The following is a 22,321-nucleotide window of genomic DNA, read 5'->3' on the forward strand; positions in this document are numbered from 1 at the left end:
ATAACATTTTAGAAACATTGGAGGTCTTGATGAAAACTACATTTTTCCATATTATTCCTGGTGCAGAGAAACCCCTAGGGAAATGAAGCAGCCTCTGTAGAAAGGATATAAAATAAAGCACATGATAATTACTGTATTATGATCTAATACAACACACAGATCTATATTCTCTCCGTGCAGATGTCCCCAAACCTTCCCCATCAGGTGAAGTAGCAGATGACAAACAGTTTTCATATGCTAGATCAAACAAATCAACTATAATCATACTAAACTGCAAGCACTGAATTATATTAAGCAGGTGGATCCCAACTTGTGTTTCAGTTTATAAGCAAGGCAGAGCACGTGTGTGGAATTTTAATAAGAGGAACAAAATTTCCTTACCCCAGGTGCATGACAACCAAGAAGAAGATCATTGCTTTGAGTGACAGAAAAATGGAGTCACAGCCATCTCTGGCTCCTTTTCACTGCTCTGACAGCAAAGAGTTTGCACACCCTCTGTCTTTATTACTTTCCATGTGGTGGATGAGGAGAAGTGTGCATCTGGCACAAGGCAAGGAGGAGAGGGACTGCAGGGCTTGGCTATGGTCCTGTGAAATCACACGAAGCACATGAAAGGCCCTTCCTACCTGAACTGCTGCAGCCACTTTGCTGCTCTGGGACTCACGCTCCAGATGTGCCACAGGGGTCCAACTGTGGGCTCTTCCTGCAAGATAAACCACACCACTGAGCCACAGGCTCCCCTTACTGTAAAAGGCATTGGAGCATGGCCATCAAGCCCCCATCCCATCACAGTGATCATGTGGCTGGGGACACGTATGGGGTGGGAAGAGTTTGGAAGAGGCCACAAGGCTGCCCAGGTCATGCTGGCCACCTGGCTGGCTTGAGAGCTGGGCAGCCCTAAAAGCCAGAGGCCATGACCTCCTTCCTGTAGCCAGATGCGGCATGGCCATCTTGCAGCCCAGAGGCTTGAGACCAAAGCAAGTATCTAAGTATCTAAGACCAAAGCATTCACTTAGATTCATGCAGCTAGAAGACCTTGTTTTGGCGATTTCTCACTGCTCATGGTGAGTCTCCTCAGGGATGACTGGAGCACCCTTCTCCTTTTCTGGCTGCTGGTGCTGAGCATGTTGCAGGACCACCACCCCTTTGAATCACACTTCACATTTGATGGGAGCCCTTGGCATCTGCAAGTGATTCCTGGTAGTTTTGGGATGTTTTCTCATCTCTTGGTTCCCAGGTTTCCAGAATTCACTTCACCAGGAAACGGTGATGCCCCAGAAATCTGATTTCAGCTCTCCTCTTCTCTGTGAATGGGGTGACATGCCCAGTCTGTTTTCGAGCATTGCCATGTGCTGGAGGAGCTGAGTGCTGCCCACATCTGGATGCTCCCTGAGTTCAGCTTCATACACAGGAGCTGTGCTGGGCCAGCATATAGGGTCAAAACATTCAAGTTTGGAGCTAGAGCTGAGACCTGCTGCCAGGCACAAAAGGAAGCTCCTGCAGAAGCTGACTTTCATGTGGAAGCATTGAGCCAGGAAGGAGACTATTCCAAAACCAGCTAATGCTCTGACTTCATTTATTCCTGTCAGCCAACCTCCTCATTAACAAATTAAGGTAAGCAGGGCACTCATTTGGGAAGAAGAAAATTAATGGAATGAGATTGTTACAGAGCTGCTTGTCCTATTCTATTACAAGTACCACACAGCATCATCAGAGCTCCACTCGCCAGCGAGGGTTTCTCCTATAGCCTGAATATGTGATTTTGCATCCAACAGAGAACCCATGGCTTCACAAGTGTGCAAGAATTAAATCTCAAAACTACCATTAATACTTGAACTGCCAGGGCAAGCAGACAGCACACTGCCTTTCACCATCTTCAACTGTGATCACAGAATCATAGAACCATAGGATTTGGGTTGGAAGGGGCCTTAAAGATCATGTAGTTCCGATCCCCTTGTCATGGGCAGAAAAATATTCCACTAGACCAGGTTGCTCAAAGCCCCATCTAACCTGGCCTTGAACACTTCCAGGGATCAACTGACGCACTGAAGTCTTTCTCCACAGGGCTGCTCTCACTCCCTTCATCCCCCAGCTTGTATTTGTGCTTGAGATTGCCCTGACCCACGTGCAGAACCTTGCACTTGGCCTTGTGGAACTTCATGAGGTTTGCACAGGCCCATCTCTCAAACCTGTCCATGTCCCTCTGGTTGGCATCCCTTTGCTCCAATGTGTCAACTGCACCACACAGCTTGGTGTCATCGACAAACCTGCTGAGAGTGCACTCAATTCCACTGTCCGTGTTGCTGACAAAGATGTTAAGCAGCACCGGTCCCAGTACTAACCCCTGAGGAACACCACTCATCACTGGTCTCCACTGGAACATCAAGCCGTTGACTGCAACTCTTTGAATGTGACCATCCAGCCAATTCCTTATCCACTGAATGGTCCATCTGTCAAATCCATGTCTCTCCAGTTTAGAGACAAGGATGTCAGGCAGGACAGTGTCAAATGCTTTGCACAAGTCCAGGTAGATGATGTCAGTTGCTCTTCCCTTATTCACCAACACAGTAACCCTGTTGTAGAAAGCCACCAAATTTGTCAGGCACAATTTGCCTTTAGTGAAGCTCTCACCAATCACCTCCTTATTTTCTGTGTGCCTTAGCATGGTTTCCAGGAGGATCTGCTCCATGATCTTGCCAGGCACAGAAGTGAGACTGACTGGCCTGTAGTTCCCTGGGTCTTCCTTTTTTCACTTTTAAAAAATGAGGGTTATGTTTCCCCTTTTCCAGTCAGTGGTAACTTCACTGGACTGACACAACTTCTCAAATATCATGGATAATGGCTTAGCAACTTCATCTGCCAGTTCCTTCAGGACCTGTGCATGCATCTCATCCGGTCCCATGGATCTGTGCACCTTCATGTTCCTTGGATGGTCTCAGACCTGGTCTTCTCCCACAGTGGATGGTTCTTCATTCTCCTGCAACATGGACAGTGAGACCAGAGCCCTTGCCGGTGAAGACAAAGGCAAAAAAGTCATTGAGCAGCTCAGCCTTCTCCATATCCTGGGTAGCCAAGTCTCCCATCTCCTTCTGGAGATGGCCCACATTTTCCCTAGTCTTCCTTTTATCACTGACTTACCTATAGAAGCTTATCTTGTTGCCCTTGACATCCCTGGCCAGATTCAATTCTATCAACGCTTTAGCTTTCCAAACCTGTTCCCTGGCTGCTTGGACAATTTCTCTGTATTCCTCCCAGGCTACCTGTCCTAGGCTTCCTTTTTGTGTTTGAGTTTGTCCAGGAGCTCCTTTTTCATCCATGCAGGCCTCCTGGTGTTTTTGCCTGACTTCCTCTTTGTTGGGATGCATCACTCCTGAGCTTGGAGGAGGAGATCTTTGAATATTAACCATCTTTCTTGGGCCCCTCTTCCCTCCAGGGCTTTATCCCATGGTAGTCTAACAAGTAAATCCCTAAGAGGGCAAAGTCTGCTCCCATGAAGCCCAGGGTAGCAAGCTTGCTGTGCGCCCTCCTCACTACCCTAAGGATCTTGAACTCCACCATTTCATGGTCACTGCAGCCAAGGCTGACCTTGAGCTTGTCATTCACCACCAGCCCCTCCTTGTTGGTGAGAAGAAGATCCAGCATGGCACCTCTCCTCATTGGCTCCTCTGTCACTGGAGAAGGAAGGTATCTTTGATGCATTTCAGGAATCTCCTGGATTGCTTATGCCCTGCTGTGTTGTCCCTCCAGCAGATGTCGGTGTGGTTGAAGTCTCCCATGAGGACCAGGGCTTGTGGACGTGAGGCTTCTCCTATCAGTCTATCTGCTCAGTCTTCCTGGTCAGGTGGCCTGTAGCAGACCCGCACTATAACATCACCTGTCCCTGCCCTCCCTTTAATCCTGACCCATAAGCTCTCAGTCCGCTCCTCATCCATCCGCACGTGGAGCTCTATGCACTCCAGCTGGTCATTGACACAGATGGCAACACCCCCTCCTCATCTCCCCTGCCTGTCCTTCCTGAAGAGCCCATATCCTTCCATTCCAACACTCCAGTCACAGGAGCGATCCCACCACGTCTCTGTGATGCCAATAAGATCATAGCCCTGCAGGCGTGTGCACATCTCTAACTGCTCTTCTTTATTCCCCATGCTACATGTGTTTGCATGGAGGAATTTAAATTGGGCCCCCAGTTAAGATGACTTACTGGCTGGTGTGGCTGGAATTCCTTTGTGCTGTACTTCAGGTGCTCTCCTCCTGACCTGTGATCCTTTTGCAGGCTCTGGGCATCTGTTGCTGGCACTGGCATCAAACTGGTAGGAGTGGGATGGGTTGAGGTTCCCCTCCCCCAGCAACTTTAGTTTAAAGCCGTCTTCGCTACCTTGGCATCATTGCATCATTCTCTTGCCGGCACCGCAGGTGGTCTGTGTAACCTGGAAAAAAGGGAGCAAATAATCTGCAAAGAGGCAAAAAACGTCTGGGCAGAGCATGATCATTTATTTTGGAATAAGAGAAGAGAAAGTCTGTAAAGATAACTCCTGAAACGGAGCATGGGCTCTGCCTCATATCTATTTCCTCCGGCAGCGAAGGATCCTCAGCATGCCTCTCTAAGCCCAAAATATATGTTGCAGCCGTTGTGTTTTCAGACTGCCTTTGAGCAATACATTAATAACAGACTTGTTCACCCCAAGCTGTTCTCTGTCAGAGTGCAAAATCATCAAGCTCACTGCAGAGCTCCCATTTCGGTACAATGCTAGGCAGTATAAAAACTTAAACATCACACTTCTGCCTGAAAACACAACTCAAAACCCCAGTTCTGTTCAGAAGGCAATCTTCATTCATTAATTAATCCTTCTTAATTCTTTCTGTATGTTGACAACCACACATTTTTATGTATGTTATGCATTGGAGGACACCTAGTTTTCAGGTTAGTGAAATTGCAGCTGTGCTTACGGCTTCACCCATACCATGTCTTCTGCCACATTAACAACATGCAGTGACTTTGACTGTAGGCAGCTTGGCCTCTCATTTGTTTAGATTTTCACCATATCAAGGAAGTAAAAAATACAGAGAGAACTGAAAGACGCAGCTGCAAAACTAAAAAAAAAAAAGACGACGACACGTGTCAGAATTTCAGAGACACTTGATCTGAACCTAATTCAAAATAATTTCTTAAGAAGTGACCATAAAATTGAAATTATCTCTTTAACCCAAGGTCCCTTTTGCCTCTCTCTGGCATAAAAAAGTATTAGCCTAGCACTTTTCACCAGCATCTCTCAAGAAGGGGCCTTAAAGCATGCAACATTTTTAAGCCAGCAATAATACAAAGGTAATGTGAGCTCTGAGCAGCTTGTTGCTTTCTAAAGTGCCTTTACATTGGAGGGGAGTAGAAGATGTTACGTAGAACTGAGTGCTACTTGTTCTCCAGTCCTCCACTCATTTACCTTTTGTTTTGATCCTTGAGTTTTCTCTAGTGATGTACTACCTCAGCACGAAAGGTCCGTGGTACCTACAGTCACTCACCTCCTGGACTTTCCACTAATGACTTGGTGAAGAGTGAGGCATTTTCTGTTCAGCTACCAAAAAAAAATAATGTTTTCAATGGATTTATTTCCCTTGTGTTATAATTAAACAAAGATGATTACATGCTGCTGATATTGCCATAATTATAAAGGTATAGACAATGCGCAGTTGCCAAGGAATGTTATTGATATACAAATTATCTCCTAATGGACTATTATTTTGTAAAGGGAGCTTTTCAATGACCCTAGGAGAAAACTGTGTGACTAAGCTGAGCTAAAACAACATTAGTGACCAGAAGAACAAATCTAGAAGGCTACTAAAGAAAAACAGGACGCTCCTGTTGGTAAACAAGCCAGCCAGCCAGCCTGTTATATAGGGGTCTCACCGTTTGAATATAGAATCAGAGAATGGTTCAGGCCAGAAGGGACCTTAAAGATCATCTAGTTCCAACCCCCCTGCCATGGGCAGGGACACCTCCCACTAGACCAGGCTGCTCAAAGCCCCATCCAGCCTGGCCTTGAACACTTCCAGGGATGGGGTGTCCACAGCTTCTCTGGGCAACCTGTTCCAGTGTCTCACCACCCTCACAGTAAAGAATTTCTTCCTAGTACCTAATCTAAATCTCCCCTCTTCCAGTTTAAAGCCATTACCCATTGTCCTATTGCTCCACTCCCTGATAAAGAGTCCCTCTCTGTCTTTCCTGTAGGCCCCCTTTACTACTGAAGACTACTGTAAGGTCACCCCGGAGCCTTCTCTTCTCCAGGCTGAACAACCCCAACTCCCTCAGCCTGTTCTCATAGCATAGGTGCTTCAGCCCTCTGATCATTTTCGTGGCCCCAAACAAGTATAGGGCTGGCTGACAGCCTCCTGCAGCTGCCCACAATGATAGTGTAGGCAGGTATATACAATATTGAGATTGTGTATATATATATATACACGCAATAAAGGCATCTAGTTTGTGGGTGCCACTGCTTCGGAAGGGATCTCTCTGGTACCCTGCAATGCCACATAATTAAATGCTGTCATTAAAGGAAATGGACCACATGTGTTTGCGTCCAACCTCGTATCCCACCCCTGCACCTGGTTGCAGCTCAGCCACAGCAGCTCCTCCCAAAAAGCTCTCAATGAGATAATTAACTGGAGACATCAGACGCATCTGCTTCATTACTGCTGCGAACTGCCCACAGGTTCCCTTCAAAGCCTTTCCACCTAATGGCCTTTACTGCCAGCTCCCTGTTTTTCCCGAAGTGCCAATTGTTGGCACTTCTCTAAAACAGTGCTAATGATCTAATAAATATGATTATACAAAAGTGGTTTGTCTCCTCACTGCGTAAGCTAACCATGCTACTACAGACCAGAGCAAAATACATTCACTTTGCCAGAAAGAAGGGCTTTCCCACTAAATTGAAATGAATAAACTGGAATCAGTAGAAAGTGTTACAGACCTACAACCCGATCACATTTTACTGGATTTCTGTTGACGGATGAGGTTAAATAAGGTTTGAAATTTTGCCTTCTAGTTAATTATTATGAGTGAAACATGAAAGGAGAACAGAAATGGCATTTCAGTCAGTGGGAGGAAAATAAGCAGAAGAGGAACAGAGGGAAACAGCAAACAAACCCAGCGAGGACAAGAAGGACCAATGAGAGCATGGGCGATGAGAGGGGCAGGGACCGCAGCGAATCATAGAATCATAGAATCATAGAATTGTTGAGGTTGGAAGGGACCTTTAAGATCATCGAGTCCAACCTTTAGCCTACCCTGACAAGAGCCACTTCTAAACCATGTCCCTAAGTGCCCCATCTACCCTTTTTTTAAACACCTCCAGGGATGGTGAATCCACCACCTCCCTGGGCAGCCTATTCCAATGTTTAATAACCCTTTCAGTGAAAAAATGTCTCCTAATATCTAATCTAAACCTCCCCTGATGTAACTTGAACCCATTTCCCCTCGTTCTATCACTTGTCACCAGGGAGAAGAGGTCAGCCCCCATCTCTCTACAACCTCCTTTCAGGTAGTTGTAGAGGGTGATAAGGTCTCCCCTCAGCCTCCTCTTCTCCAGGCTAAACAACCCCAGCTCCCTCAGTCGTTCTTCATAAGGTTTGTCCTCCAGACCCCTCACCAGCTTTGTAGCCCTTCTCTGGACACGCTCCAACACCTCAATGTCCCTCTTGTAGCGAGGGGCCCAAAACTGAACGCAGTACTCGAGGTGGGGCCTCACCAGTGCCGAGTACAGGGGGATGATCACTTCCCTAGTCCGGCTCACCACACTATTCCTGATACAGGCTAGGATGCTGTTGGCCTTCTTGGCCACCTGGGCACACTGCTGGCTCATATTCAGCCGGCTATCAACCAACACTCCCAAGTCCTTTTCTGTCGGGCTGCTTTCGAGCCACTCTGCCCCCAATCCTGATGGCCTGATGTTGCTTCCTTTTATCTTCTGGCAAATGACGTGTGGGGCTGAGGGAAAGAAATATGATGATTCTGGGATTATTTATCATCAGAGGCTATTTCCTCATAGTCAGCTTCTTGCTGAAAACTGCAGGCTTAGTGTTGAGAATGGTTTCTCCCAGAGGTTGAGAGTTTAGCAGCAGCAGCGCTCAAACTGGCACTTGTCGCTTGCAGGATGCGTCCAGCTCCCTCCAGAAGCTCACACGTGTTTGTTGTTTCTGGAGACACAACGTGATCAGGAGTTCGCTCTTCACATCATATACTCTTAAGGATGAATCACGGAAGCTTTATCTAACAAAGCTGGATCTTAACTTCTTTCTTAAAGTTACTAGAAGAAAAAAACCGTAAATAACAAAAGGCCGTTTCTAACTGCAATGAGATTTCCCTTCTGAGCCTGCAGTATTTTTGCTAGCTTTGCAAAGCTCGTCCTGTTACTTCTCCCTGCCCTAAGGCTCACAGGACCTTTCCTCCTTTCACCCTCTGGCTTATGGTTCCTCCCGTTGCTCTTCTGTGAATTTGAGCTCTTGGCCCTCATTTTATCATGTCACTTAATTGCACTCTTTTTTAACATGCATAGTTGTCCTCACTTAAATAACCTTCCTAGTTGTTACAGCTTTTTCAAGGCTTTACCATTATATTCTTATTCTTATGCACACACCTTCTTAAAAACCCCATCTCTCTCACAGCACAAGTGCTACACCAATCACATATAACATCCTTTCAGTGTTATTAGCGGAGCATTTGCCTAATCTGTCCTTCCTTGGAGCCCCTCCGCAAATTAGAAATGTCTTGCTTTTCTGCACTATTCTTCAAGAAAGAGTATTCCCCCTCTGCCTGCCTTGCCTTGCCCCGCGGATCTGGTTCATGCCTGCATGGCACATTACTTAGTTATTTCTTAGAGAACAAATGGAACATAATCCTTTTAGGAACACCCCGATATGAGCCACAGTATGTGCCTTACCTTCAACATGTCTGCCTCTAATTTACTGATTTGCTGTTAAAGATTTGCTGTCGTTGCCGACTCTGACTCAGCTGTCTCACAAATAAACACCGAAGAACAATGCTGGCCCCAGCTGAGATTCTCGCTCATCTTGCCATCCCTGCTGTGCACCACCAGCACCTTCCATGGCCCCTGGCTACTGCTGAAGATCCTAACACTTTTGATCAGGATTTAAGACAACAACGACTTGAAGCCAGCCATGGGCTTTATCCGCATTTGCTGGCATGTTGTGCTAGGCAGCAACATCTCCCTAACAGCGTGATGGTTAAATGACCTGAACTTTCTTTGTTCGCGTGGAGATCTTCTGGGATGAGAGAGAAGGCATCGTTCTGGCAGTGATAGGAATAATGAAGTCTGATTTCTCATCCACTCGTGTCTCTTGCTTGACTGACTTTGAGCCCTTCCTTTGGCTCAGACAGGCTTTTCTCACATCATTAAATCTTAAATATTAACACCACTTTAACAGCTATATGTTGCTTTTTAACAAGTAGGGGGTTAAAATTGAAAAAGGGAAAGATTTAAGGATTCTCTCACCATGTGGAGAGGTGAGTGGCAGAGCTGAGATTAAATTTCTAGGCCTTGCCTTCCTTGCCTTTTTGTTCTGATGTCAGTGACATAAAACTGTGGTTCTGCTGAAGAAAACCCAGACGTAGGAATACGTCCCTTGTGCCTGCCAGCCCATGGTGGGCTTTCTAGGCATACAGAGTCCGTTACAGAGGAGCTCACTGCTATATTAGAAACGTGGACAACATGAAATCACCGAGATGACTGCTCAATAAAACTCAGCTTTTGGAAATCAAGGCAGGTCATGCTAAGTGTCCTCACATCTCGATGAGTTGTAGGTTTGGCGTGACCTCCATTTTGAGCACTTGTGTGTCAAGGCATTTTCCCTCTTGTAAAACGTTATTGATTGAACCACAATTACGGTTTTGATGAGGGACTTTGAAGTGGTTGTTGGAGGAGCAGATGAATTCACACAGCAAGAAGCAAATGTGAGAAGAATAGGTGGCAATTTCCTTTGGGCCAGATGTGTAGTTATCTATCTATCTGACATGTCAGTGCATAACAAAAGGCCTGGATATTAAACCATCCGTTGCCTCTGCTGAGCAACAGTGCAAATTATTTCTGACAGACATCCAGAGCTGTTTCAGTGAAGCACCCAAAACCGTGCAGCTCTTCACTAGAAAATTTGCTGGTATTTTGAAAACATTGTGATACTTCTCTAGTCTCAGAAAGCATTGACAACCTGTCAAAGATAAGAGTCAGCGTCTAAGTCTCCACGCTAATAATTACCCCTCTGACCTGCTAGAGAAAGTGCCAGATATTCACCTGCCTCTTAGGAAATGTGAAATCTCTGGCAGCTAATAGCATCTTTTTAACGTATTTACAGCAATTGTCCATTCTGACCCTCTACAGAAATGTAGCTTCTGTAAGCTGCTTTGGAGAGTGCTGGGAGAGCGCTGGCTGGTAGCAGATTCCTGTTCTTCCAGTGTTGTGAGTCTGTACTTGTAAACAGTGGCCCAAAATAGAAATGTGAGTGTTGTTTGAACAGCTAATATTTGCTACGAAGAAAGGGGCTCCGCAACTAGGGGCAGATCCCACAGCCTCTGCTCAAGTGAGTCATCTCTCAGCATACAAGTGGTGCTGTCGAGTTCAATAAGCCTAACTGTGCAAGGCTCAAGGATCAGACTCATCAGCCTCCCCTCACCTGTGGCATGGGGACAAAGATGTGGATGGCTTTTGCATTGCTGATCCTCCCCGTACTAGTGCACGTGTCCGTGAATCTACTCTTAGTGGGTGAGGGTGTACGTGGGAAGAAGGTAAAAAAGGTGAAAATCAACACAAAACTAAAAGGCATCTTCCTCCGCCTAAACAGGCTCCATCGAAGTTAACGTGCCATCGCACAAAGTACTATATTGCGTATAAAAAACGCTTCCTTGGAAAAGTCATGAAAATTGCAAAGTCAAATAGCCAAAGGTTAAGAGAGGCCAAAATTCAGGCTGCCCACACAGCATTATTTCTGTACATCTATGTTTCTATGTTATAACAGAGCCTTGAATGTCATGATTACATAGCATTTAGCTTGTTTTCCTGGGGGAAGCAGGCCCGTGTGGTCATGCTGTCTGTGTAGGTGTATGTCTGCTTGATGGTTGTCCCCTCCCCAGCTTTTGAAACCATCCACCGGGTTCAAAAAAATCTCCAAGATACTATTCTGCCATAAATATATGGAAATCGGAGGTCCAATTGAAGAAAGAGATCCTGCTAGAGATCCAGTGAGAGAGAGCAAGCAGCATAAACCCAGCCCTTACTAGGCACCTGGAGAAGCCACGCAAGGGAGGAGATGCTAAAAATACTCCAGGTATGAGAAAAGCCCCAGCTGGTCTCCATGTTTTATTAAACACTTGGCCACAGTCAAGGTTTATCCCCTCTGTTGGTCCTCAGAATGGGATAAATACATATTGCAGTGATGCTCCTTCAGGAGGCCACCCTGCAGGTGGGGAACCCACTGGTCCCAGACCTCCTCGTTCTGTGTGGCTCAGTCCCACGTGGTCAGGGCTTCCCATGGGGGCATTGCTGCAGCGGTGGCTTAGCCCACGCTGTGGGTAGTCCCACATCCTCTGCACCACATGCTGCGTTCCACCAGCGATCCTCCTTCTCCATCTTCTCTGGCAGGTTCTGCCATAGCATGTGGGGGCTTCCCAAATGCTACCTAAGTCACCTTCAGAAGCTCCCAGTGAGGATACCTGGCTTTAAGGAGAAGAGGTTCAGGTCCTCGCCTGCTGTTGAGACACACAATAGGGATATCATGCAGGTGCCCCAGGAGGTATCAGCGGGACACACTGTCCTACTCATGCAGTAATTTGACAGTCAGAAGCTGTACAACCCCCTGGAGAGAGCAGTGGTGGGTGGCTCCCTGCAGAGAGACTGGCCATGGTCGGGAGCAAATGTGAGCAGCAACGGATAAGCAGTTGGGGTGACATTGAGCTGGAGTGGCTGAGCCTGAACCTGTCTTCCTAGGACTGAGGGAGATTGTTATCTCCTTGTTCTACACATGGGAAACTGAGGCTTAGTGAAAGAGCATCTCGGATGCTGTGTCCCTTCTGGAGAGGAGCGTCCTGAAGAAAGAGGTGAAGAGGCATTTCTTCCAGGCAGGGACTGAAGGAGTGAGGGGGAGGCTGAGCTGCACCAGGGTTTCTAGTCAAAGATGAACACTGATTTTAAACTAGCTCTCAAACCCCAGGTTGTCCTGCAAAACAGAGCTTAAGATCTTCTGTGAAGCATGTCATAGTGTTACACCTCTATTTTTCATAAACCAGACTCGATTGTGCACTGCCCCTCCTGTTTCCAGTGTATGCAGCCTTTCAGCCTGGCAGTACTGTTCAAGCCAAATAAGCCTTTAATATTAATCTTTAATACTATCTTAATAAGATAAAGATTTTTAGGTAGGTGTAAGAGCTTTTATGAAGCCAGCTAATAAAGCTGGAGAAAGCAGATAAGGTTTGGGGCGCTCACACTCTTCAGAAAACGTGCAGTGAATTTCAAACCTAACTGCACATGGGGAACAATTGTTCTGGGTTTAATTAGACCTGTGTCTAAGCTAGACATCTGACAGCACCCGTGGAATATAAAGAGGATATTGGTGGTTATCTCCTAAGGGGAAAAGAGAGGCAGGTAATTTGTAAAATAATAGTAGCACAATGTAAAGCACTGAGATATTAGTGGGAATGCTGGAAAAAGGAGGATGGTAACGTGCTCTAAAACATTAGTATTCAGAAAAGTGATGAGATACAGTTGCTGGAATTACCTACAGAAGGTTTTGTAGGTTTTCTTTGAGAATCAGGGCTGGGAAATCAGAGGTGGAATGACTACGCTGTAAGAAATGTTGCCTGTTGGAAGCCCTTCATCCCAGATGACTTGTATGAAGAGTTGAAGATTGTACCTTTTGACAGGCTGAGAAAAAAGCTTTCTTTTGCCTTTGCAAAGTTGTGCCTATTGCATTTCAAACTCCCAAGCATTTGGCAGATCTTCACTGTCTCAACTTAGCTGCTAAACCAAGAATTTCTCCCTGTGAAGGGTTTTTAATGTTACTTTGCAACCAAAAATGCTCAGCTTCTAATTTAGGGGTGTGCAACAGTCAAAATAGGATGATGCCTCAGCTCCCTGCATCATGTCTCATCTCACTTGCTGTTGCTATTTGGATGATGATGGGGGTCCCTGCCTTTTCTGTGTGCCTAAAGCCAGCTGAGAGGCTCCAAGTCCACTGTGAGCAATGTTTCCTCCTTAGGACAGCAGGAATAAAGGAGGTGTCAAAGGAGGAACCCTCAGGTCCGTGTCCCAGGAGATATCAGCCTGTCGGGCTGTGCTAGTGAAGATCACTACCAACCGGTGGCCAGGCATCTCCTTCCGCCCTGTTTTCCAGGACCTTGATGAGCAGGATTTGACACATGGGGATGGGACAGGGGACAGACACTTCACTGGTTGCCTCAGCTGATGGCGAAACATCGTTTCATCCCGGCAATGGACAAGGCAAAGCATATATATCTCCATGCCCTCCAAGGGAGTAGGCCATGAAGTTCTTGCATCACCAGAGCAGGGAGCTGCTCCTTAAGCTCCAACGAGCTCCTCAGTGTATGTGACAAGAGAGGGTCCAAGGCTTGTAGGTGGGGGTGAATTTGATTAAAACAAAAATCTCCTTGACACTTATGGGACTCCCAAATTTACCTCTCCCAAATTTAAGTGCCTATTCCAAGCCAGAGTTTCCCAGCAACACAAAGCTATGAACTCTTCCATATCGGCAGTGTTTCTAGAGTTTGTGCTCTGAAATACTTGAAAAAAGAAAAGTGATAAAAGTCTTGTGGGTAGATCAGAGCTGACACCTGGGGTAGGTAATGCCAGATGACAGGGTATTTCAGGAACACCACGAACACCTGGAAAGGAGGTCCCCTTGATGCCAAGTTTCTCAGACAACATTTGCAGGAGGTGTCATTGCCAGGTCCCCTTCTGGTTCCTGGCCATGCACTGTTTCCTGCCAGGGCATCAGTACTGTGCAGAAGCATCCTCAAGAGCATCAGCCAGCACTCTCAGCACTGCAGTGGTGTTCTTGCACCAGCTCATGCCCGAACAGGCTCAGCCTGGCACCTTGTGTCCGTCTCCCAGCCTGGGCAGCAGAGGCCTGCATTGTGTGAAGGTGATAGAGAGAAGATGCTGGGTCAGCAGAAATGCTGTGACTTAGCAGTCCATCTGTGAGCTCTGTGGGAAGCTGGCATTTTTAGGGTGGGCTCCCTTGCCTGTGCACAGTATGATAGCAACAGGAAGAACTGTGTGAAGTCTTTGGCGTTGGCCTTGGGTTCTCTGCTCTTAGAAACTCGTTTTGTGGACAATAATGCATACATCAAAGAATTAAAGTATTGCATTCAGTATGTGACCATGAATGCATCCTCTCACTGCTCTTGTTTTCCTCTTGTGCTGATTTTGAAGAGGCAATTCAAATACGGTGGCTTTTGTAGCAGGTGATCCAGAGGTGAACAGCACCTAACCAGCGTGACCCCACATGTGAATAGCTACCTGGTTTTCCCATGACTGCAGCCCCATGGTTACCATGGAGATGAAGTTTGGGAAGCCTTGACTCTTTTGTTTCTCCAGAAGACCCAAGGACAGCCTTGAGGTAACAGCTGAGCCCATCTGGTGCCGATGCTGGGTGCATGGACTTGTGGATGCTCTTGGGTGAGCATGCAAGGAAGGTCAGCTCCACGTGATGTGGGCACCGAGGAGCTGCGCATTAATGGGGACCCTGGGCTCTTCAGTTATGACGCCAGCTGGAAAGCCACCTATGGTAATGTTGAATTACCTGGCTTTCCTCTCGCAGCAAGTGAATTGTGAAGGTTCAGCTGTGATGGCCGAGTTCCTTGTTCCTGGCGCTTTGCCTTGGTGGGCAGCTGTGGAAGGGCAGAATGCGAGCAGCCGCTAGCAGAGCAGTTGGGGTAACAGTTGGGATAACATGGCATTTCGTGTGCATTTCGTTTTCCGTCTCAGACCCACTATTTGTATTCTGCCCGTGTGCTCGTAAAGGCTGAGCCTCACCTGGGTCGCAGAAGATAGAAGTTACCTTGGAAACCGCAGCAAGCCCGTGATGGTTTCTAGACAGCTTACCCCAAGCTGCGGGCTTTGTGCACGCCAAGGAGACGTCTGGTCTCCTTTTCCTAAAGTTGCTGTTTTTCCATCGTGCCTTTTCTCCCCAGATGGGAACTGACTGCTTTGACTTACCGTCTCCTGGTGCTCTGGGGACATTGGACACCGAGGGGTAGCCGCACTGGGAAGCTGCGGTGGGAGATGGGCTTGCCTGCTTTCACACAGCGCAGACATCCCTCTAGGTAAGGCAAAACCTTCATTGCCCAGACAGGAGAGGTACAAAGCAGCTGAACAGAAAAAAAACAAACCCCAAGCAGCAGAGAGGATGATTAGTCTTCCATGGCCTCAGTGTAAATGCTCTCCAGGCCTCCTGCATTTAGGATGGTCAGATAAGCCTGTGCGAGGTGGAGGGCATCTAGTCCTCATCATGCTTGCCAAAAGCCATGCAGTGGCTGTCCTTGACTGCCGGTGAGATGGGGCCAGCCTGCCCACTGCTGTAATGGGCAGTGGGAATGGAGCAGTTCATGCTCCCGTGGCTTAGCGTATGGCTGACTCATTTGACCCCCTTGTGTCCTTCTTGTCAGCTGTGCCTGCCTGAAAGGCCCATGAGGCCAGTGTGTCATCCACAACTCCCTCACGCACTGTGCAACAGGAGGGGAAAGGCAGGCAGAAGAGGAAGATGCCAAAAAACACAACTCAAAACCACAGTAATGGCACATGTGGCTATAGAAGAGACAGGAGGGGAAAACACTGCTCTCTGTTCTCTCCTATGAAAACTGTTTCTTAAAAGGAGTCTGGCGCCTTTTCCAACACCATCCTCTATTGTGGTTCTGGAGACCTCACTCCCAGATTTATATTTAGCTCCTTAAAATTACACTGTAGGAGTACCCTTCTGAATGGTGAATAGCTTTCAGGAGCTCCCATACCTAACATCTTTGTTGTGTCTGTGGGCAACCTTGTCCTCAGAAAACTTTCTTTGCTGGAGGATTTTGTGTGGGAGAAGAGACATGCAGCAGCAGTAGAGTTCTGACGAGAAGCACAACATGGCGTGCAAGTCCCTACAGAGCATGCACATGACCTTCATGTGCTACAAGTCTGTAGATCCTGTCAGGCGCGTCAGCTAACTGGGGTCTTTGGGAAGGGTATGCAACCCCTTTCAGGACTTGCCAGGCCACCTTCCACAAAGAGGATGGGTTTCCAGCACCACAGGCTCTTTCCAGGAGATTAAAGTGTAAGCTCAAGCCAGAAGCAGACCTGAGTCACAGCCAGTCAGTAGCATCTCCCTGCTGAACCAGTGGGCCCAGCCCAGCAAAACTATGATGTGGGCAAAATGGTTACTGGCTCCTTCTGCTCAAAGAAGCCATAAGCCACCACTGTCGAGCAAGGCAGGATTTGCAGGACTGGAAAAGCAGTGACTGCTCAGCCAACCAGTAGGGTTAGGGTTAGGGTCAGGGTTAGGGTTAGGGTCAGGATTAGGGCAGGGCTGAGAGAAGAAGCAGCAGTGGGACAGAAAGGAGCTGCTGAAGGAAAGCATTGGACGTGAGAAGGGCTGTGCCGTGATAACTTTTCGATTGGAACACAGACTACATGTTTTTACTCAAGGGTCAGCCTACCATTAGGACTGCCAGAAGAAAGCGTAGGCTGCACAGAGACGTGTGCTGCAGAAGATTTTTCATCTTGTCAATGTTCAGGGGCTTTGTCTTAACCTTGGCCTACAACTTGGATTCCAGGTTCAGGATGAGAGAAGGAGCGAGCCTGGAGCAGGGATTGTAATGGAGCAAGACAGGGGCTGCCAAAGGGAAGCGTAATTAAGAAATAAAAGAATAAAGATGGACTGTGAAAACTTGACTGCTATTTGAGCCATTTCTATCCACAAAGTAGCCACCAACATAGTAAATTTAACACCCGATTAGAGGCCAGTCCTCTCTCAGTAAGGAGTCCCACGACTGCTTTTGGATGGTGGGCACAGGCAGGCATGCCCACGCATTTTGCACCCCCCTTTCCACAGCAAACTGTATTGCTTGCATCCCACAGGGAGCTGAAGGGGGTGGGGTTGACACCATTTGAGATCGTTAGGGTGATTGCGTACAACTATAAGCCCCCTTCGCCGTGATTTTTCAGGGATGAAAGGCAATACCCTTGCAGTCACAACCCTTCCCGCAGACTCAGGTGGACCCCATCCAGCCCCGTGACTACGAACACATCCAGCTTCTCGTGGCGATCCTTGGCTTGCTGCTCCCCCTACGCAGTGGCGTATTTCAGCCTTTCATCTACTGCCTGTATCGCTGGCCTTCCCCTGTTCAGCAACATTTTCCATGAATTTCCTTTTCCTAGTAGCATTCTTATAGTATCGCTCGTGTCTCATTTTTGTAAAGTGATCCAACGATTTGCTGCAACGAGTTGGTACCATGAAAGCTTTGAGGTTTTAAAACAGGAAGGCTTTTGAGGTTATAAAAATACATAGGTTCTCTCCTCTACTGTTACAGAGCCTGCAATGAAAGCATGTTACAGAGTTACAGAGCCTGTAACAGTAGAGGGGAAATGAGATGCGTGGAAAATGAATGCCTTCCCCAGGTATAATGTATTTCTGTGATGGGATATTTCTGTCAGGGACCTGTTGGAGCGAGCCCAGAGGAGGGACACAGAAATGATCAGAGGGCTGGAGCACCTCTCCTGAGAGGACAGGCTGAGAGAGTTGGGGTTGTTCAGCCTGGAGAAGAGAAGGCTCCGGGGTGACCTTATAGCGGCCTCCCAGTACCTGAAGGGGGCCTGCAGGAGAGATGGGGAGGGAACATTTATCAAGGAGTGTAGAAATAGGATGAAGGGTAATGGTTTTAAACTGAAAGAGGGGAGATTTAGATTAGCTATTAGGAAGAAATTCTTGACTGTGAGGGTGGTGAGACACTGGAACAGGTTGCCCAGAGAAGCTGTGGATGCCCCATCCCTGGAAGTGTTCAAGGCCAGGCTGGATGGGGCTTTGAGCAACCTGGTCTAGTGGGAGGTGTCCCTGCCCATGGCAGGGGGGCTGGAACTAGATGGTCTTTAAGGTGCCTTCCAACCCAAACCATTCTGTGATTCTATGAATGCTTGAAATGGGTACATTCCTTGGTTTACGTAGCAGGATGCTACAGGTCTCCTTTTGGCTGGAGGTTTTGTAGTTTGGGAGGAAGGGGGTGGGTGAGCTCTGTTTCCTGGGGCAGCAGGCTCCTCTGACAGGCAGGGAGCCCAACCGGTTTGGTAGAAGCGATTGTCAGCACAGCAGGACAGAGCTGAAACTTTGCAGAAAACCCTGAAACCTTCAAATTAGTCACAACTCTTAAGACGAGAATTTTATTTTTCAAAGGTCTTCCACTTTTTTTGCTCCAGGCTTTTGAGTGCCCAGTGGGGACACAGGTTTAGAAAAAAGACATAGAATGCACTAACACAAAAATGTTAAAATCGGATCTACAGATTTTGAATAGAGACACAAGGAGGCCACGTTTTTTCTCGCATAAAGAGCAGCCATGAGTAGGAGGCAATATTAACCACAGGAGTGAACCAGGAGGGGATGTTACCACACGGGACTTTCACAAAGCTCAGGTGCAAACAGTCCACTGGGCTGCCAGAAGCTCTGCCACTGACTGTGTGACAGAGGGGTGGGCGCGACAGAGGGGTGGGTGCCCACCCTTGATCCTTTGATTCTCGAATTTCTTCTGCAGTATTTGGAACGAACAAGTTCAAAGTAGTGCAGGACATTGGATATCCTTCATATACCTCCCTCCTGGTTTAGTAACAATATGAGAGTTTTAATTGCTGCAAAATACCACCCAAAGGAAGTCTACCTATCTTCAGTGCTCTACCACCGGAGAGAAAGTTGAAAGCATGTTGCAAAGCTTTACAAGGCAAGACGTTACACCAAAGACAGCCTTTACACGATATTACAAGCCTTAGAGAATTCTATAAAATAAGTTTTAGACTAAATTGCAGAGAAGAGAAAACAAGGGCATATTTTACTTATCTGAAGCAACTTTTTATGGAAGGGTTTTAAAGTTTGTGGGGCATTAGAGCTGCATATTTTCCACGGAATATGCCATATATGTTACACTCAAGCAGAAAACGCTATTTAGAATTGCAAATAAGACGCAGGTCTGGAGCAGCAGCAGCAGCCAGAGAGTGATCCCAAAGGCTGTCATCTCATTTAGAGGCTGGGGGTGGGGAGAATTTCAATCACAGTTTTTGTGTTCTGCAACGGCCTTTTTAGCTTCAGCTGAGGCCCGGCACTGCAGCCCGCGCTGTCATACGGCGGCTCATGGGGAGTCGTGTTAAACCCTCACAAACATTTTCTTGTCAAAAGGGAGCAGGTAGGTTACAGGAGCTTAGTTAGTTAGTTAGTTAGTTAGTTAGTTAGTTTCCCCCAAGTATATAGAAAAATGAAATCCCTCCAATTTCCAAGGGTATGCTTCTTAATAGCAAATAGAATCATAGAATCATAGAATTGCTGAGGTTGGAAGGGACCTTTAAGATCATCGAGTCCAACCTTTAGCCTACCCTGACAAGAGCCACTTCTAAACCATGTCCCTCAGTGCCCCATCTACCCTTTTTTTAAACACCTCCAGAGATGGTGAATCCACCACCTCCCTGGGCAGCCTATTCCAATGTTTAATAACCCTTTCAGTGAAAAAATGTCTCCTAATATCTAATCTAAACCTCCCCTGACGTAACTTGAACCCGTTTCCCCTCGTCCTATCACTTGTCACCAGGGAGAAGAGGTCAGCCCCCATCTCTCTACAACCTCCTTTCAGGTAGTTGTAGAGGGTGATAAGGTCTCCCCTCAGCCTCCTCTTCTCCAGGCTAAACAACCCCAGCTCTCTCAGTTGTTCTTCATAAGGTTTGTCCTCCAGACCCCTCACCAGCTTTGTAGCCCTTCTCTGGACACGCTAGCCCTTCTCTGGACACGCTTAGAACACTTTAGAACACTTAGAACACTTTTTTAACCACTTAGAACAGCACCGCTTCCAGGGCAGCAGCTCCATGGCTGTTAGGCAGTGCTGAGCACAGACACGTCCAGCCACCCGGAGGACTATGAACACAGCGCTTTCTAAAAGGAAAACTGAGGTCCGTGTGTATAACCACAGGTCTCCAGGATCCGTGGCAAGTGGAAAGAAACTCACCCTTGGCAGCAGCCCTAATCTTGATTTACTCACCACTAAAGCAGCGATGGTGAAGCGCCCCAGGAACTGCAAACACTGTCCACCAGCTGCATCTTGGTGACTTACCTCCTTCATATGTGTGCCTCTCCATCCCTTTCATGCTGTGATCCCTGGGGATGGTCTTCTAGGACCTTGTTCCACGTTAGAGGAGAAAACTCAGGAAAGCATTTGGTATCTGACGGCTAAAGCATGGCAGAGCACAAATTGCTGCATTAGTTAATCCTGGTTGCTCTCAGGCATCCTGGGAGTCTGTCTCCCTTTGCCTCTGTCAGCAGATCACCTCAATGTCACACAGGCAATGACATCTTGGCCTTTTTGTTCCTTCATGCTTTTACCTCTCCAGCTCTTTTTGGCTATTTGCCTCTTCTGGGGGGTGACCTCTGGAAAACATTAATTAAAGTGGGAATGAGAGCCATGCGGAGACGTGTCTAATGGGATTGGAATCCACTGTCCTAACCACGTGCGCAACCATTGTGGTTTTAACAGTGCAGTATTCTGATTTATCTATAACCAATGTGGACAAGAAAGAGGAGCCACAGCAGAATTTCCTTCATGATAATATTTGAAGGCAAATTTTACGGTACGTGTTTGTGTCTTCAGCATCTCCTAATACTATTAGGAGGAGATTGTGTCTGTGGGGCAGCTTGTGCTGTGGCAATCCAAGGGTGGTGGCTGGCGAGGCAGCAACATGGGGACTCCCTGGGACCAACGGTGGGGACACTGCTGGGGGTGATCTTGGGCGTGAGGTGGGGCCAGGTCCCTCAGGGAAGTCCTCCCATCCCCAGTGCTGACGTGCTGCAGGGAGAGAGGGGATGGTTGGTTTTCAGCATCGGCCAGGTGGGCACACAAGCTTGGGTGGCTCCCTGCATTCTGACTAGGGAGACAACCCAGGTGTCTTCACGGGGCTTTTAACTCCCTCCTTGGCCCCAAATCCCAGGCCAAAGCAGTGCAGCTCTAGTAACACACACCAAGCTGGTTTCAGAGCACTTACTTTGGAGACTGCTTCTTCAGAGCTGCTTAAAAAATTAAGAATAGTCATGGTGGACTTAGCCCAACCTATGTCGGGTAGATTGTCGGATGCTGTCCACATGACTGCACCCCCTTCTCGAGGGGACAGCAGGTGCCAGGGGATGCAAATGCCCACAGGGATCTGGGCCACGCAGCCAGGCGTGATCCAGCCCAACGGTGCATGACTGTAAGAGCATCCCTGGGCCATCTGGCCAGCCACCAAAAATGAAAGGTGTCTTCAAAAGGTTCATTGAGGGAGGAGCATGGCTAACACAGAGGTGGGTCCTGCAGAGCGATGGGGCTGCTGCTCAGGCTAAGGAAGGTGCACATGTACCTGTGCTCTGGGATTTCTTGTGTTTGAACAGAAGTCTGGCTTGAGGGACTCAACCAGGGCGGATGCTGGGTTCAGGGTGGTGTCACAGCTCTGCTGCTCTGCCTCCATTCCACTATCAATCTCCAGTGGGCAAAGGGTCTTCTCTTCCATGAGCCGAGGCCGATGTGATAACCCAACACTTGTCCTCTCCCCATTGTGGCTGGGCTCAGGCAAATTTTTTCCTGACCCTAAGCTGGTGGTGGGTGTCAATCCTGCACAGGCCAGCAAGATCTAAGGATGGATCCTAGGAAATATGAAGGAGTAGCCACAAAACTGGACTTGGCTGGCTCTTAGAGCCGGGCCACCAGAAGGACTGCTGGGGAGAGCTGCAGCGGCTCTTCCAGGGCTCACACAGATCAAGACATATCAAAAAGTGTTTGTTGATGTACATCGAGCGCTTTGTAGCAGCCCAGGTATTGCCATATGTAGGGAGTGAGGCTCCTCGAGAGAGACAGACAGGAAAGGACTGAGAGAAGATGTAATTTGCCCTGAGGCCGGGAAGTTGTCAGACTCCTGGTGTACACAAGTGGCTACAACCCTGTGAAGTGAAGCAAGCCCTTGCAATGTTGAGCAGCTGAGAGTCTGTGCCAGTCACTTCTTTTTTTTTTTTTTTTTCTTTTCCCCCTTCCTCTAAAGTCTGCTTATGAGAATTG

The 22,321-nt window shown here is 47.6% G+C and overlaps 1 long non-coding RNA gene across 1 annotated transcript; it reads right to left on the reverse strand.

The window, feature by feature from the left end:
• Positions 1-417: 417 nt before the first annotated feature.
• LOC134518971 (uncharacterized) lies at positions 418-20,423 on the reverse strand. The gene is made up of 4 exons (XR_010072103.1): positions 20,354-20,423; positions 5,518-5,570; positions 4,202-4,427; positions 418-703 (listed from the first exon to the last, which is right to left on the reverse strand). It is a non-coding gene; the product is annotated as an uncharacterized LOC134518971 (long non-coding RNA).
• Between the last annotated feature and the right edge of the window lie 1,898 nt (positions 20,424-22,321).

Source organism: Chroicocephalus ridibundus, chromosome 1 (genome assembly GCF_963924245.1).
Source record: "Chroicocephalus ridibundus chromosome 1, bChrRid1.1, whole genome shotgun sequence".
In the NCBI taxonomy this organism is placed as follows: Eukaryota; Metazoa; Chordata; class Aves; order Charadriiformes; family Laridae; genus Chroicocephalus; species Chroicocephalus ridibundus.